Below are 16,503 nucleotides of genomic sequence, written 5' to 3'. Positions count from 1 at the left end.
CTCACACTTCACAATATCCATCCATCCATTTTCCAACCCACTGAATCTGAACACAGGGTCACGGGGGTCTGCTGGAGCCAGTCCCAGTCAACACAGGGCACAAGGCAGGAACCAATCCTGGGCAGGGTGCCAACCCACCGCAGGACTCACACAAACACACCCACCAACAGAGGTTCAAAAATGCATGACACAATCGAAACAGAAAGACTTACCATTTAACCCATTTTATTAAACAGGCATTTTGCAATGCTAGTAATAAAATCTTTAATCTACAGTATTTTTTTAAAATTCCAAAACTGCTATAGTGTTCACATATGATGGCAGGTAGCGCATGTGCTCTTCTAGCTGGCTTTTTTCTAATGGCATCATCTCTAGTAGCCTAGCAACAATCTTTCCAGCACAGCTTCATCTGTTTCATGTTAGCTTATTATATACCTGAAACCCTTTGCTAATTAATGAAGGAACAGGACATTTAAACTAACTCTTAAATTATTAATAAAATAAGCAAAACTACAGTTTAGAACAATCAAGATTAAAGTTAACACCTTCCCAAAAAATCTGTTTTCTGTTAGCAATAGGTAGTTTGAAACCTGCTCAATGTAACTCATTGAACTAGTTTTCTCAGGTTACAGTGCAAAAAATACAGTATAATTAGCTTTTACAAACACGTAATCTGTATATTAATAAAAAATAACACTGTCTCCAAATAGCCTTTCCTAATAGTAAAATGAATTAACCCATTTTCTGAATCCACAGGATGAAACAGTAATATGCATAAATATGTTTACTGTATAAACTGTATTGTCAAAATTGCTTAATTCAGCTCAGGAACAATGGGGGACAAAGACCATCCTAGCAGCAATGGACACAAGGCAGGAGCCAACCGTGAACAAAATGCTATTCTATAATGGGCTAATAATAACATACACAGAAACAACTAGACTTTTAAATTAGGACAAACATGAAATATGGAGTTTGTATGTTCTTGCATGTGCTTCCTCCAACAGTCCAAAGTCAAGTGGGTTACGTGAATTGTTAACGACCAAGTTAGCCCCCAATACGTGTGTTTATCTACCCTGCAATGGAAATGCTAATACATCCTGCCACAAATTACAGCTTCGCTAAGCCCCTGCTCTGGATAAGCAGGTTTAGAGGATGGATGTATAGATGGAAAGACTGATGAAATAAACTTGTTGCTAGAGTCAAGTCAGACCTGGTCAGGAACGGTGCTGGAGCGCATTCCGGGCTGAGACATGAACCACAAGCCATACTGACATAAAGTGCATTAGCAATAGTAAAGTGTTTGGCTGTGCCAGTGTAATCGAGGTAGTATTAGTTAGGAGCATTTGGACTCTTAATAATGGAAGAAGGTAAATATTCTAGGCACGTAACATAAAGAAAGTACAATGGAGGAGTCCCTCAACACAGTGTTTGGCAGCAGTGTAACATATTGTAATGGGTAGGCTTTGTGGAGTTGCGTGGCCCAGTCTGTGTGTATTGGGGTTCAGTACTGACATGAAATCTGGGCCTACCTTGAGAGTGCTTAGATGATGGTCCAAACGTTCCAGAAAACACACCTGAGCCTCTAAGTGAACCAAAAGCTCATACCAGGAGTGCTTCCTAGACGGGGCTTAAAAACACTTCTGGTCCATATTCTGTTGACAAAGAGTCATGTCATGTCATTTTCTACGGTTGCTGTATGGAGCTGGAGCCTATCCCAGATATCATAGGGCACAAGGCAAGAACAAACCTTGATTAGGGTGCCAGTTCACTGCAGAAGAGGGTTTAGAAGAGTGGTTTATTATGTGTAAATGCTGTGGGCACCACATAGGGTCGCTAGGGGCAAATCCAGTCTAGTTAGGCCTCGGGGGTTACTCACTGAGCAGTGTGGCTTGCATTGATTTAATTGAGTTCTCATCTTCTGCAGTAGTGTATAACAATGCTTGCAAATAGTTTTATTTTTTTGAAGCAGCCAATATATTCATCAAAGTTTACATTTCTTGTTCTATTGGTGGCTGCATATAACAATAAATTTCAACTTCCATACTACTTAACATAGGATTCTATAAAGATGGCATGCAAATGCATCTTGCCTTTGCTTGGCTGGCTTTCACAGCAGTGCAATCTACCAAAGAAAACCATGGACAGATTTGTGACAAAACAAAAATGCAAAAAATCAGACATGAGCAGTGAAATAAATACAGTGAAATCAAAACGCAGATACAGAAACAGATGAGAAACTCAAATGTCTTATAAAGATTGCTACAACAAGCTACAAATGCAATAAAAATATCAACCAGATTCTTACACACTTCCTCTCATTTCACATTTGAGGTAGGCCTCTTTTAATGTGTATTGCTGTATTTGTTTGACTGCTTTATAATCTTGATATACTGAGTTTTAAAAGACCTGTCCAAATCAAACCCTGAGTAGTGTAGAAAGTAATGTATAGCTAGGTACATACTGTAGATATGCTGAATGTTGATTGTGTTTGGCAGGCAGCTCCTTCTTGAAGGTGTCCCACTAATGTGGCTTTCTTGAATAAAATAGTGAGGAACACTGGCCTAGAGAGATACCTCATTTCACTTGTATATGTTTATTCCGATTTTTAAACCCTGAAGGGTTTTGGTGTGTGCTTATCCTAAAACATAGATTATTTTATTCTCTTGCTCAGATTCATTGTTATGTAGACACACACATATGTTCTCTACCACAACTCTTGTTTTCTTATCTTTGAACTCACCATGACATAGACACAGCCTGCAGACGCAATACGCTCCCTGCTTGGACAATGCATCCGAACTACACCCAGAACGGACTATAGTCTTTAACATCCTTAAATATTCTTAATGTGCCATAAGCAGTAGAAAAAGCAAATGGATGTGACAACAACTAAAATTCATGTGGATTGATCCAGGAAAAAGGTTAAGGTTTTTCAATTAGATTTTTTTAATATATCTCGCTATTGGCATAATTCACACCATTAAAATAACATAAGCATTTTCAACTATTTAGGGAATCATAATATTCAATCAGTAGTGTTTTACCTCACTAAATCAGTTAATTAATAACATTATTGAACTATTGCTTGCTTTTATTCATATGTAAACTTTTTTTTTACAAAATATAAAGAGAAAAATTTATTTCTCCAGCATTAAACCCAGAGAGACACCATACTTAAGTGCACACAGAAATAAAGATGTAGTACATGCAATGTACATATTTTACCTGAATTATACCATGTTTTCCACAAAATTAATGAAGAGTATTTCTAGTTAATGGAGAATTTCCATTTATCATCTGAAATCCTAATTACAATATCTTGTTCTCAAAGTTGCCTTAGATCAGTTGGTGTGATGTATTTGAAAAAAATTGATAAAGTCTGGAGATGCTGTGCATATCTTCATCATTACTAAATAATATGCTGTAGTTCCAAATGTAGATATTGATGTAGGATTAGGAAAGCTGAGCAGGTTTATTTTAACAAGGTTTCTAACTTGTTCACTCTAAAAAAATGTGTAGCTGGAAAATGTTTGAGGCCTAATTACAAACATATTATGAGCACAGAGATCTGTTAAAGTCCACATACAGTAACAAGTGCCAAGTGCCGTCCATGAATTAAGGAAGAAAATGTAGAAATGGTGTAACATTCAGGTACATTTAAAAACTTGGTTAGCTGATTTAAAAATAAGAGCATTTTTACATTTTCTAGTCGCTTCATCAAAATGTTTGTTATCACAATTTAGTTTATTACATATTTTTGCAACAGTGAGCCATTTAAAAAAGCAGTGATTGCAGAATGTAATTACAAGTACTAGTAGTGCACATACAATGTTTTAATGCCATTTTATAATATCTTTCTTTCAAAGACAGCAAATTGAAACCAAAGTAAAGTAACAGAAGTTCTATTGTTAGCTGTTGCTGGATGTGGAGGGTCTGAGGCTTATTGTAGTTCAAATTTCTTAAACAAAAGTTTTTTTAAAAGAAATACCTGATAAAATTTTAAAATCTCTTCTGAAGTCTCAAACTAAAATCGATGTCTGCATCTGGACTTAATAGATTGTCATTTATTGGTAAAGCATTACAATGATTGCACTGTGTTAGAGAAATACTGAATCATTATAATCTTTAGATAATGCGGCTGTATTTTTTTTTATCGCAACAAAAACACTGAGTGCATATTTGGTCAGTGTAGCATAAAGTGTCACTGACACAACCTCCATGTATTTCTAGTTAAATTATTTGTATTTTTTTAATTTTATGGACATGAACATCATGTCATTTACCCGCCCAGGAGAAGTGCTACTGTGGTTAAAGTTTGCACAAGAAGTTGCAGAGACAAGCGTAAGAAGTAGTACAGGCAGAAGCCAGGCTGTTCGCATATAATGAGACCTAACCCTGCATTCTGGTACAGTAGGAAACAATACTTACCTTGAGTAATGATGAATGAATAAACAATATCATTACTACTGTATCGAATCAATTAAGAATATCACTATTAAGCCGAATTTCCTCCTGAGGTCAAATAAAGTTTTTTCTATCTATTAGAGAATTGAATAAATAAATACATCAGTAGCATCACACCATCCATATATGGCAATACTTGATTATCTAACCCTGCACCATCCCATGCCCAGCAGTGAGGTTTATTTGATTCAATGCACACAACTGCATGTGTTTAACTGTTCTGCCATCAGGAGCAGCTGCACAAGTGAAAAAAATAAATAGTTGAAGTAACTGCTGTCAAGGTAAAACCAAAACACTAAACTGATTCATAGTTAAAGTCTCACAGACTGTTTCTCAGTTTTAAGATAGAGGAGTCTTCAAATTCACCAATTATTTTCAATGACATTTTGAAATTTCATAAATGTGTACAACGCGCTGTAGTCAAGATACCTCAATGAAAATTTAACTGCCCAGACAAATCACCTTAAAGAATACGCACGTCAAATTTCAACAAACGTGAGTGAAATGCAGTCGGTTTATGTGGACAGACAGATGGACAGACACACATGGCTATTGCAGTAGGTGCCTTTTGCATTATATGTGAATACAAATAAAAACTGAACAATTTGTGGAGACTTGGAATAAATTATCAATCTGCATTGGATCAACGGACAGTAAAATCTCAGCCATAAAGGGTCTTCTACATTGGAATATCCATTGGATGCTTTAACTTACTGAGGCAATTAGTCAAAGACAGTTAAGTAAAAGTGAATACTATGTTTTTGGAATTCACTGTATCTGAAAAAAGGTAGCATATACTGTAAAGCAAAAAATAAAAAATAGACACAGTACTGAGCTATCATGCAATGTTCTTTTTGAGTAACATCATAATCACATTTCTGTTTATGTCATGTTAAAACAATTTGATCATTTTGTCGTAAAATATTCAAAAGTCCAGTATAGTTTTCAGTCCTGTGTGAAAGAATGATGTGTTTATTAGTGTGAAAAGCTACATTTAAATCTTACAGCATAATAAGTGTAAGATGACTTCTGTTTGAAGATATTAGAATCTCATTATTGATGGGAGATAAGAACTAATGTGAAAGCCAGACTGAAATTTCAGAGACTAAATTTGCAAGGCTAATATTTTTTCAATTACTTCAGAAAGAAAATGTGTATTTAAAGTTGAGTTATAACTAAATCTGATTAAACATCTGACAATTAACAGTTTTACTGCATCACAAACTTTACCTGTCAACAAAGCTTTGATACTAATGCTAAGAATGAGTGTAACGATTTCTTTTTTAGTACTTTCTTTAAAAATTATTTAGTCTATTTTTCCAGTTAATCAATGCTAATTCCTTTAAATAACAATATTAAACAAGAAGAGATGTTGATTTTTACTCAAATAATTTTCATTGTAATTTGTATGGGAAAGTTGTGTCCTAGATAAATGACAAAGGTAAAAGTGTAAATTCTTTTTGCATCTCCACCTATTAACTGGGGGAGTTCAGATTGTGAACAGGAAAGCCTGACTGAGTCTATTCTTAAAGCAACGAAATATATTACAGTGAGTTACACTGAGTCATTTCATGCTGCACGCTCTGTTAAATATCATCCATTTCGAGCAGTTGAGGATAAATAGATTTAGATGACACACCTGGTGACAAATATTTTGAAGGTTCATCTGATAAAAGCTAAAATGTAGTCTTAATTTTGTTTGTTTTTCAACATTGAACACTTTTTTTTACCCGTTTTAATTATTATATACAATATATGCTGTGATGGGATGCAATGATGGGCTGGCATCCTGGCTGGGATGGATTAGTAGTTACTCGGCTGGTAGGCACTCACAATGGACAGAGAAAGTTATTGGATGGATGCCCAGGCTGGGATGGTTGGTGTTTCCTTTCCCAGTTGGGATGAGATAATGGGAGACTGTCTTACAGGGTTTTTTGCTCTTCCAGTATGCTAGGTGGTAGCATCCCTCCACTGGGACTCCTGTGTTCACACCTGTAAGGCTGCCTGGGAGCTGTAATGCCACACTTGAGGAATGGCAGACACAGAGGAGGACGTAAAACAATTTAAGACGACTAGGACTTGCTTCAGAACTAGGTAATGTAGGAAAAGTGCAAAGTACTACACATGGGCAAAAGGAACATCAGTTATAAATACAAGACAGTAGACAGTGTTCTACAGGAAGCAACCTCTGAAAAGGATTTAGCGGTTTCCGTTGATACATTTTCTCTGTCTAAGCAATGTGCAGAAGCAGTTAAAAAGGCAAATAAAAATCATAAAAATTGTTCAACACAAATCAAGGAATTTTATATATGGACTATGTAATTCACTAGTAAGACCACATCTGGAATTTCTGGTCACCATGCTACAAGAAGAACATAATAATAGTCATTGAAGCTGAGCAGAGAAGAGCAACCAGGTGCATCCCAGGACTTAAGGACATGTCCTACTCTCCCAGATTCAGAGAATTAAACCTATTTAGATTCAGGCAGAGGAAACTCTGTTGGGACCTAATTCAGGTCTTCAAAATTTTCAAAGGCACAGATAAAATCGATTTTTTCAGCTAAATGGTAAATCACATACATCACTACACCAGTGCAAATTAAGAGGAAGTGCATTATGGACTGAAGCCAGGAAGCACTTCTTTACTCAAAGAGTTATGGGACTCTGGAACAAACTACTGAGACGTGGAATTGAAGCAGATACCATGACAAGTTTTATGTAGTATCTGGATGAGATATGGGAACAGCTTAGCAATTAGCTAAATAAACAAGCTTGAAGAACTGAATGCTTTCCTCTTGTTTGTCAAGTTTATTATGTTGAATGGGTAGTTCAATGTCATTTTTCCAGGTCTGGCATTTCACCAAGATGAGTTCGAGTCTGGTGGGGAGGAAGACAATACTTGCCTTTGCATAGAGGAGGAAAAGGAAAATAAAAAAAGGATTTGTGAAAGAAACCTGGTTGTCAGAAGGTATCTTGTTAAAATAAAAAGGTCTTTTGATCCCAGGAACTATGTCTGTGAAGTTGTGTCCAGGATTTGGAAATTCAGGTAATATCTAATGTGATTTCGTGCCTAAATCATGTAACTACAAAGCATATTCAATTACCTATTACTCATTGACCTCAGGCAGTGAATTACTTAGTGACACCAGGCAGTATGTTAATCAGCAGTTACTGGAAAGATATAAAAGAAATTGAACTGTTATGATGTTCCATTCACTTTAGATAGGCATCTTATAAAAATATTTAAATTATAAAGGGCAAAAGAATGTTATTTTTGTGTTTTGCTTATGTATAGTGACTGAGGGACCAAGACACAGGCCACCTTGTGTGTCCTTAGTTTTAGTTTCATTGAACATTCTTTTATTCTTCATTCTCCTTTTCTTTAACACCCAGACTAATACAATTTTATTAAATCTCTTGTTAGTGCAGGGTTTTTCAACCTTTCAAAATACTGTAAGTAATAACTCTGACGCTAGTTATTGGAATGTGGTAAGTGCCTTTCTAGAGTTTGTTAAACTGAGCCTGGAGTCAACTTTCAGACATAGTTGTATCCTCATATCTATCACATGTGAACTGTTATCTTGTCCATGGGGTCATATGATCATAAAAGACAGATCTTTGCTGGACCTACTTGGCTAGTTGCAAGAAACATCCAGGAGACCACAAGGGTTTGTCTTGAGTGATGATGCACTTCTGGTTCTCTCCTGAAAGCGAAAAATAAAACTGGCTTTGGGTCACATAGAGCTCTCATACCACTTAACGTGGCTTTACCGTACACTTTCAGCTCTTATTGTACAGGGAGTGGGGACATACCATGACAATATTAATAGTTGAGGACTGTGTTGCGCAATAATCTGAAGCTTTCCATTGAGAACAGCTTTAACCAAGTGTATCACAAATGAATTATTTTACTCTGGCAAAAGAAACTCTGATTGATTAGGATGCCCCTTCATTTCCCAAGTTATTTATGGACCTGTCTAAATTATTGAGAATAAAGTATTAATGAACATCTTTATAATCCTTAGATTGATGAAGTAGGGGAACGTTTCAATAAAACATTGAGGCAGACGTAACAAAAAGCAGTTAATGTGGGCAGATTGGATTTGGATCAAAACTGGTTTTTGCTTAATGAGAAGAATTTCAGATTTCGACTGGGTTTTCCAGTTTTGCATTGCTACAGTTAGGTTTGCATAAAGCTCTCCAAGGTAAAAATCCGTGGCTAAATATATGTATCAAAAACATCATCAAGTAGGTAGGGGCATGTAGGGAGCACTGACTTGTTTGTCTGTGAGGATGTTTACACTACTCACTGTTGACTTCTTATGTTGCAAGTTTTTGATTGTTAAGAAAATATGCACCAAGAGGCGTAAAAATAAGTGCATATGACTGGAAGTGTATATTAACTCTTGTCTAATCAGGTGAAACCATTCTGAAAAGTGCAAAATTAATTTCACTCATGGGAATCAGGCTTCTGGTTACTACACATGCTAACTATGAGAGCAGCATGTACAGCATGTGTAGTTTTCCAAAATCTCATAATGATGATAATGTTATTGTTAGGATGCTACTTAACCAAAGAGACTGGAATTTTAAAATTACTAGAGGGTATAATAAGTTGCAGGTTTCACTCATTATAAATCGGTGTGTGTTTTCGATGAACACTAAGCCTTCAATTGCTGAAGAGACACGAATCAATGCAGCATCTGCATTCAAATAATACTCTACCTATTCTGAGTTTTATTACTAAGAGCTTATTAAACAAAGATTAGGTCAACAGAACGTAATACAAAAAAAAAGAAAAGAATGGATATGACCAAATAGACATTAACAGGACAACTTCCCATTCTAGTAGGAAAACCTGTGGGCTACTAGATGAAATGTGGCAGCTCTAAATATGCTTTTGTAAACATTCCTGAATATATTGTGACATTAATGAGGTTTAAGCTCAGAAAAATAGGGTGTAAAGTGCCTGGATATGACATAATATGATGAGTAACCATGAGACTTGTGTGGCCTGTTGTATAATAAAATGTTTACTTAACATGAACATCTATTACAGGGATGCAGAAAACAAAAACCTATTCCAGAAGCTTTTGAACAGTTAGTACATTGCAAGGCACACGTACACATGCAAACACTGAACACTCACTCATTACAAGACATTTCAGAAACAGTGTCTACACTAATATGAATGTCATTGAAATATTGCAGGGAGCCAGAATGCTCATAGAAACGTTATGGAGGATATGAGGAGAATTTATAGACTTCTGCGCTGGGATTTGAATTCATGTCTGTAGAGTTCTCTCTTTCTTTTTTTAATAAAGGTAGAAATACTAGATAACAGCAATGATTTCTGTAAAAATCTCCAATGCTCTGCCTCTTTTCATTAAGCTACTGAGCACCATGCACGTTAAGGTATTGAAAGCTGCATATAACATCACTAGATTTATTTTCTTTTGCAGAACAATGGAAACCTCTTTGTTTTGAATTTGGAACATAGAAAAAAGGAAGTGACATAAGTATACACCATGTAGAAGACAAACAGCAGCACCATATGCATACCCTTTAAGCATTTATATTTGCTTTATAGTATACTAGCTGTCCCCCGCGGCTTCACCCGCGTAGAAGTGAAACAGGACAGCGAGGTGGGCCCTTTCCGGCTCTCTACTCCTGTCATCATGCTTCCCCCTACCCTTGGCCCGCAGCTGTGAATATATAACTCCTGCAATCGAACTATGATTCTTAGAGTAATGAGAGAAGCTGCAAAATGAACCGGAATGTTCAAGCAAATTCTAGAAAAAAGCCCAATCTAAATCCGTTAAGTAGTTCTTTCATTCGCTAGCTAAGCGGAGGCAAGGTACACCCCCTGATGCTGGAGTGTGAGCGAAGAGGGCCGTGCCCCCCTCCCCTCTGCCTGCTGCATCTCTCTCGGAATTTGTGCAAATAAATCGGCACCGCACGCAAACTATGATACTTAGTGTGATGAGCGAAGTCGCAAAATCAACCGGAATGTTCAAGCAAATTATAGAAAAAAACCCGATCTAAATCTCTTAAGTAGTTCTCTTGTGAAAAGCAGACAGACAGACAGACGCTGGATTTTTATAGAGAGACTAGCTGTTCTACCCAGCTTCATTCAGAAGAGTGATAAAATGTACGTTACATGCGCAAAATGAATAAAAAGCAGATCTGACACTTATGACTTCTGCGTTGTGTCAGAAAGACATGCATTTTTGTAGTTTTATCTAGCATCTAATGCTTCTCATCTTAAGTCATTTTCTAGTTTTCTAATCTGATTACCCCTGAACAGTGTCATGGGAGTGCTGGAGCCTATGCCATTTAGCACAGAGCGCAAGTCAGGAGCAAACCCTGGACAGGGTGCCAGTCCATTGCAGATGTCTGTATTGTACTAAACTTAATTGCAATCAATTAGGCTTACTTACCAAGACGCCAGCCATCACACACAGCATGGCCCCGAAGTCTGTTTCACACACACACACACACACACACACACACGCACACATCCAAGACACACCAACCACACACTAGGGCCAGTTCAGTATTGCCAATCCATCTATTCCACACAGACACTGGGAGAACATGCAAACACCATGCAAGGAGGGCCCAGGATGCAAACCCCAATCTCATTACTACAAGGCTTATTAAGCCTTTGTAAAATTTTACTGTCAAATTAAAAATATAAGATTAAAAAAATAATCTGCAGCAAAAAACAATTTGTAGAACAGTAATAATAATCTCAGTAGTAACAATTTTAAAATGTTATAGAGCATGTAGAATGTACTGCTGTTGCAGCTTGATCACTGAGAGACAAATGAGGGTCAAGTGGCACAAACAAGCAGCATTCCTGGAAGATCCTCACAAGGTGTCTGCCCCTGGCACTCCTGCCATCTCAAAAGGCTTTTGTTATTCCAGCTCAAGCATGGGTTTCATCACAAATGGGTCATCTGCTCACTTATCATTTGCCCTAGACAAAAAGTAAACCAGACCTTTTTTAATTGTCATAAAATGAACATTCAGAAAAGAGGAAAGAGATTTTTGGTGTGATCAACCGTTTTTGAGAATCAAATGTAAAACATCTTGAGTTTCTTTTCAACATAATTAAATATTTAAAAATTTTCAAAAATTATTGTGATCAATGCCTGAAATTAGTATTGTTTGTTATGCAATTCTTTCTAATTCTTTTGAAGTAAAAATCATGACAAATTTCATGTTGTGTTCTGCCGATACTGAAGTTAAAAGGTGTAATGGTCCAGCAAAAATGGAAACTTTAAGTAAGGTTGTATCCTTTTTTATTTTTGTTTTAAATATTTATATGTCTGCGGTGGGTTGGCACCCTGCCCGGGATTGGTTCCTGCCTTGTGCCCTGTGTTGGCTGGGATTGGCTCCAGCAGACCCCCGTGACCCTGTGTTCGGATTCAGCGGGTTGGTAAATGGATGGATGGATGGATATTTATATGTAGAAAATGTAAAATTTTATTATCATTTATTCAAAGTCAGAATATACTGAATAAACTGCAAAATAAGTGTGGTGGTTTTCATGTGGTGTTCCAGCCAACAGAAAAAAAAAAATCAATTTTATCTTTAAATGTAATAGTGTATAATGTATAATTAATAACTATTGTGAATGAAAGAGATGAACAACAAAAATGTTTGGGGTAGCTACCTCATATACTTGAAGAGTTGGCAAAAAAGCAAAAAAATAATCAACAGGGGCCTCATGTATAAACGGTGCGTATGCACAGAAATGTTGCGTACGAATGTTTCCACGCTCAAATCGCGATGTATAAAACCTAAACCTGGCGTAAAGCCACGCACATTTCCACGGTAACTCATACCCTGGCGTACGCAATTTCTCCGCTCGGTTTTGCAGACTGGCGGCACCCAGCGTCAAAGCAGTGCTACTGTTCCTGTGTGGGCACCCTTTCTTAGACCCACGTTCCTGACGCGGCTTTATAAATTAACTGCATATTGTTTATTAGTGTAATGCATCTGATTGTAATTAACCTGTAGCAATATAATGGTTCAGGGAATAGCCATAGTATTCCAAATACCATAACTGCTTTAGCGTTGTTACTCTCACTGCATCTTCTTCTTCTTTCAGCTGCTCCCGTTAAGGGTTGCCACAGCGGATCATCTTTTTCCATATTACTCTCACTGCACCACTCGGAGTATTTATATCACTGTATCTGAGTGGGGAATCACAGCAGCAATTGATCGGAAAGAGAATTATCGGTATACAGTTTCAAGTACACACTACCTCAACCACGGCAAAAAGCGTCAAAAGCCTTTCCTGTATGGACCTCGCGTTTCAGAAACAGTTTCATCCCAAGAACTATAAACGCACCCAATCAGTCCATCAAGTGCTCCTTGTAGAACTGTTTGTACTTAAGTACAATGACCTCACTGTAAACTTACACTAGTTATAATATTGCACAACCTGCGCCACTTTATAAAGCGCGTATGATGACAATATCATTTTTAAGATGAAATGCAGCAAAATATGTTGCTTATAGTATACAGATAAAACTTTAACTTCATTTAAATAATCTGTATTGTTAATAATTAAACATGTGAGGACACGGTGCCACAGCGCTAGCTAGTCCACGGATAGCTCCTGCCTTGCGCTGTATTATTGCTGGTGCTGACGCGACACTGGAAGGATAGACGAATAGAATAATTAAACATGTACTACGAAGATATTTCAATGTTCCTAAAAAGTTTTGAAGAATCGGCGTTCTAAGCTTACAGATGGCTTAACGTCTATTACAGAGCTGATTGTGTGGCGATTGGGTATTTGGAGAAAGAAAAGGAAGGACAGGAATTGGAGGTTAGTACGTTTGAAAGAGACAGTACTTCTGTAATAAATTATTTCATCGAAGGTCGCACATGGCGCAGCAAGCCTCTTGCATGAGATATGAACAATCACTGCGCCACCGTGTTCCCATGTTTAATAACATGCTTTCATTCCTATCATCATGAAAATGATATCACGTATATATCTCAGTATTTTAATTATTCAGAGAGCTGTAATATCACGAATGTAATGGATTCTGTGTCCTGTCGGAGAAAAAGAAAGAACGGAAGCATATAGTGATTCACACACACAGAGCACATAGAAGATCAAACACAGAACAAAGCATTTAACATGCTACTTGAGAAACTAGTAAAATAAACGATTTTAAGATGAAGTTTATGATGTTCTACTTTAATATCAAAATAAACTACGTGATTAAAGTGGAAATTTCGAGATTAAAGTTGACATTTCGTGCTTTTTTCCCCACTGTGTGCCAATTTTTTATGTCTGTTCCCTTATAAGCTTTCATATGACACTAAGACAGTGGGCTACGACTTGCCTTTTCACGGCGATTTTGATATGTGATTTCTTTTATTTCAGGCACTGTGCGACTTTGTGAACTTGGATCTTTCGAGTTTCTCCGACACTCTGTCACTCGATCAACTTTCTTTTGTTGATTATACCACTGTTTAAACCAACAAATAGTACGTTTTTCCTTTGCCTCCACTTGGTATTCGCTGAAATTCTTATATTTTCCCCTGTGCTTTTCCCATTGTCTTTTCACAGAAGGCTATTTATATTGATTTGCATATTCAAAGAGGCGTAATTCTGGGAGGAGTTGGGGCGGGACAGAAGGCGCGTGCACGTGCGTTACTTTTCACGCTGATCGGGATTTATGTAGTGGAAGAACGTGAAAGTTTGCTGCGCACAGATTCCTGCATCTGGATTTTTCTGTGCGTACACACAATCCCGCTTTTGTGCTTACGCCATGTTATAGTGTGAGTTCTACGCACGGCGTTATACATGAGGCCCCAGGTCTGTACAGACCTGAGTCCAAAACAGAGCTGATTCACTGATAACAAGATGGTGTTTTTATAATAGGGTGGGTCCAAAACCGGAAGTGATGTCACTTGGCCCAGAAGTGATGTTATCAGGCCTGGAACCGGAAGTGATGTCATTGCAACAAGAACACGGAGTGCTATTGACAGGCCCAGGCAGGATTTCCCCCGGGTGGCCTGCAGGAGAAAGAGATAATGGTTAGTGCACACTAACACCCCCTGCTTCGGCATGGGATTACCATGTTTTTGAGCCCTTGAGCTACCTCCCATGCACATGTGTGTGACACCATCCATTACTGAACTTACTTGATCCAATCCACAGTTACAGGGACTAGAGTGTTTTCTCACAGTGTTGAGCACAATGTAGAATCCCTGTCATGGATGGAGCTTCTAGTTCACTGTAGGGCACATTCATATTTACCCCAACGCTCACTCATATGAGGCCAGTTTAGATATACCAACAAGTCTTACAGGGGTTTCTTTGAGATGTGAAAGAGAAACTTTAATATCTGGAGGCAAATGTACACAGATATACAGAAAACATGAAAATGAACACACAAATTCCCTAGGCGATGAATCAGACCCACGAGTCTGTCATTCAGCAACACCCCATAATACTGAATAGTCAACCACATCTCAGCAGTGCAATTTACGTGTTAAAGCAACACAACCCTCACCAGGAAAAGCAGGTGAGAAGATGAGATAAGATATTAGAGATATTCAATTAATTCTATAGAATTAAGCAAAGAATTATACAGTTTTTCTTCTGTTTTCATATCTAAACAACATGCATATAATTTTTGCAGTGTAAAATGTAATTTTACATATCTGGGGAAATAACAGACAAAATTGAAAAAAGGAGGAAATAAAACACAACACAGTCAAGAGAAAACAACATAGCATGCAGAATAGTCTGTTAACCAAAAATAAACCATAAAAATCAACAATAAACCCTCACCTAAAAGACATTAGATTTCTAAGAAAGACAAGATAAAAGAAAGCACAGAAACCTGACAAAACGTCACACTGGGCCAAAGCCAACGCCTGGAGCAAGGATGGAACCAGGAATCACACACAGATGGATCTCCTGCACCCTAAGGCCAAAGCAGACTGACCAGTTAACCGAAGAGACATGTTTTTGGGATGTGGAATGAAAAACAATATAAACTTGTGAAGAGCATGCAAACTGTCTGTATTTAACTGCATACAATGGAAGTTTGCTATATAAAATTGTTAAAGGTTTTATTATCTTACTTTTAATGTAGGGAATTATCTGTGAATACATTATAATATATAAGAATTAATAAAGCCTTACTAAATGCTAATGAATATACCACAATTTAGTGCTTTTAGTCTCTTGTTTGAGTTGCAGTGAGCAGTAGTCAGTTCTCATGGTAGTGGGCAGAGTAAACTAACTCCAGACAGGATGCCAGTGAACGATAAGCCACTCATGGTCACACCAAGCCAATCTGAAGTCACTAGCCAATATAACATCATGGACCGAGTTAGAAATCGAAATGAAAATGGAAGAATAATGGAAATCCTGGAAGGAAGGCATCCCAACCAGGAACCTGTGATAGACAAGTAAATATTCAGTAAGAAATAATGCATTGGATGATTTTAACAGTTTCTGCACTTGTAAAGAGGAACCATTAAGATTTATTTAGGCACTCCAGGGCCAAGTTTTTGTTTTTGGTTCTAAAGAGCTTACTTCACTCCCACACACAATCATTCGGAAAGGTGCTTTCAATATGGCAATTTAGCGGCTAATGGGATGATTCAAATGAGTCACCTCTTACAGAAATCGGCCAAGAGATGGCTAACGCAACTTTAAGCATTTAACACGATGGGGCCAGAATCACAATGCTTTCAGTACATCTGTCTCTGCAGGAGAGCCAGCAAGTTAAAGCAAAATACTTCTGTTATTATGATTGAGCTTTAGGAACAGATAAAATAACTCAGAAAATACTACTGGAAATGCAGTGAAGGTTTAGCTAATGAAAGTGTGTTTTAGGAGGGGATAAATACTTGAAGACAATTGTAATGCTGTACTTATGCTTTTTAACTGTAGGAAAGATTATAATATTTCTAATGCTACAGCAGATTTTTCATTCCCATCAGGAGCTGACTAAGGAAACACAACCCCACTCTGTGGGCTTTAATTTA

The sequence above is a fragment of the Erpetoichthys calabaricus genome, chromosome 14 (assembly GCF_900747795.2).
Source record: "Erpetoichthys calabaricus chromosome 14, fErpCal1.3, whole genome shotgun sequence".
In the NCBI taxonomy this organism is placed as follows: domain Eukaryota; kingdom Metazoa; phylum Chordata; class Cladistia; order Polypteriformes; family Polypteridae; genus Erpetoichthys; species Erpetoichthys calabaricus.
This window is presented reverse-complemented; position numbering follows the sequence as displayed.